Raw genomic sequence first — 2990 nt, 5'->3', positions numbered from 1 at the left:
TAATTTCCCTTGCAAAGACAATGACTTAATCAACTAGGTACTGATTTTAGGGCGTTGTGAGGATGTTAATCATTTCTCACATGTAATCGACTCCTAAAATCGTTTTCTAGTTAATTAGACTGAAAATTGTTGTTTTAGTAAGCTTTATCAAAACTTTTGTTTAAAAACAAAACCTTTTTGGTGATCCAATCGTGTTTTAGAAAAAGATTGCTAGGAATTCTTCGAACCTTGATTTCATTCGATTTTAAAAGCAAACCCCAAATTCATCGAGATAACCTTAAAAAATAATTTAATTTTTTGGACGTTACGACACTCGTAATTGGACCAAATGAGAAAGTGAGCCCATCAGGTGCATGAACTTTAGTGCATGTATCATTTCCCTATTCCTCAAAAGGATTCATCCTTGAATCTAAAAAAATCATAGAAAATATTAGAAACACTTAGATTCCATTTTAAATTTCTTGTATGTTCGTTGATGTTTCGATCTTACAAAACGACGTTACCTTTTATCACTATTGGATAATTTGATCCTTATTGTACTTGTATCACTAGTCATGCAAAATTGAGTTATCTTCTTTTTTGAGAGAGATAATTTGACACATCTCATATGCATCATTCCCCCACTCTTTAAGAGGATTCATTCTTAAATATAAAACATTGAAGGGGGTATATTCATTAATCTTGAGTAATACGGAATCACTATCAAAGGTGGTGTCAATCGATTGAGCTCCTTAAATAGGTTCATGAAAATCATGTAAAAATAACATAACACCATAGACAAAATTGGTTATGATTAGGAAAAATTTCACTCACTTACTCTTCTTTGTCTTTTGCTTTGACAGATTTCTTTACTTTTACCTCATGTATATTTTCACTCACTGAATTTGGCCCATTATTTTGACTTTTGTCGTTCTCGGCCTCTTTACTATTAGTCTTTTTACAAGAGATGATCTCTCTTCCCACTTCTTGAAAAATTTAACCTTTTACAAAGATCAAGTGATAATTCCGTAGGGGAGGAAAGTGGTTCAGCTTCAAGACAACTCTAGGAAGGAACTTCTAGTAACAGTAATTTCTCTATGTTCACTATCACCGATATCTTCATCGTAAAGTGACTTATCATAACAAATTTTTTCATAAGAATTGGCTTATCCATCTCATTACATTGAGACAGGATTTCAAACTAATTGCCGCTTATAATCTCTTCTTCCAGATAAGACTTACCTTATATGTTGTTATAAGTTTCATGTTGACGAGAATTGTGTAGATCATGAAAAAGATGTCGTCCATGTTGCACAAATGAACCATCACATCTAGCACTAGTATGGCATCGTTAATGTTGTTCATCGTATATTTCTACCTTAATGTTTTGTGGGTGCAAATGATCGTTGTTTCCATCTCTCTTTTGATCGGTCCCAGTTTTAGGCATGTTTATTTATTTCAGGGCTTAAATGCCTCATTGTGTCGGAAGTATATTATTTGTACTGAGTTGCTCCATAAAATATTTTTTTAACGTTTTTGTCCCCTTAACTATAAATCGTTATCCTATTTGTCTCATTCCGTCAACTCCGTTAAAAATAAATCTCACTAACCAATTAAAACAAGCCACGTCGCCCTTAATATTTTTTGTCTGAATAAATAAAAATCTATTTTAAATAAAATAAAAATAAAACATACGTTATACCAAAAATACCCTTTCTCCTTCCCCCTCCTACTCCCCCCGCTCCCACCTCCATTTTTTTTCATCTCTCTCCACCACCAAACCCTCACTTTCCATAATATCTCTATGTATCAATCCCATGCCATGCATGTATTCGAGTGCATCTACAAGGTCTGCAGCATAAAAACGAGCTTCATCCTCCGATAAACGACCTTTCTGCATGAAATGTAACCAGATGGTGGATACTAAACATGAATAAACCAGCAGAGATAGGCTGAACAGACCAATCAGGAGACAACCATGTGGATTGACCCCCCACCAAGCTGAGTGGCTGGCTGAACCTGAGTTTGATCCTCCTGCTGAGGCTGAGCAGCCACATTTTGAGAATGCGAATGTTGTTGAACTCGAACAGGCGAGGGTTTCGGGGCAGAATTTATCGAGACCGAAAAGGGTTCCAAAGAATGAGATTTCTTGAATTTCTCAAGACCACCTCTCCGGTACATTTTCCCTTTTTTCCTATCGATGATATTACCCAGTTTATTCAGTAAACATCAAGTTTATCAGTAACCCTCTCCACCTCAATGAACTACCAAACCTAAATTCAAAAGCCCCCATTTAGATTTTGAAGAAAATGGATAGGAATTCGAAAACCCAGATTTCTCAAACCAATGGTATAGATAAATCATAGCCTAAAAGTCAGTTTTCGAACAGAAAAGATCCAATCCTCTACAACTAAATACATAAAATGAAAGAAGTAAAGAGATAAAGATGAAGTTGAATGAATAGCAGATATAAAGAGATAGATAGGGACTAACCTTTGGGCAAATAGAGATAACAGAGAAAGCCGCAAACAAATCGACATTCGATATACAAATCCAACACTCTCACGATGAAGGCCAAATCAACAACCAGAAAGAAGCAGCTTTCTTCGATACTTTCAGCGCGCTATTTATTCCCGGTGTTTTCTTTCTCTGTTTCGTAATTTCATAGAGTTCAATTAATTTTAGGGTAAAGTATAGTAATGATCACTGAAATTTTATAAATCGTTCATTTAGGTCCCTAAACTTTTAAAATTTGCAATACAATCCCCCAATATTTAGTTCGTTTGCAATATGGTCCCTCAATATTTACGTTGGGGACCATATTGCAAACGGACTAAATGTTGGGGGACCATATTGCAAACGAACTAAATGTTATGGGACTTTATTGAAAGTTTTAAAAGTTGGGGGACGTAAAGGAAAGATTAAGAAAAGTTCAGTGACAACGTTATCTCCGGGCCATTTCATCCTCACAAAAGATAAAAAAAACTGTGATTTAGAGCCCCTCTCTCTCA

The sequence above is a fragment of the Hibiscus syriacus genome, unplaced genomic scaffold, assembly GCF_006381635.1.
Source record: "Hibiscus syriacus cultivar Baekdansim isolate YM2019G1 unplaced genomic scaffold, ASM638163v2 tig00117009_pilon, whole genome shotgun sequence".
Taxonomy (NCBI): domain Eukaryota; kingdom Viridiplantae; phylum Streptophyta; class Magnoliopsida; order Malvales; family Malvaceae; genus Hibiscus; species Hibiscus syriacus.
This window is presented reverse-complemented; position numbering follows the sequence as displayed.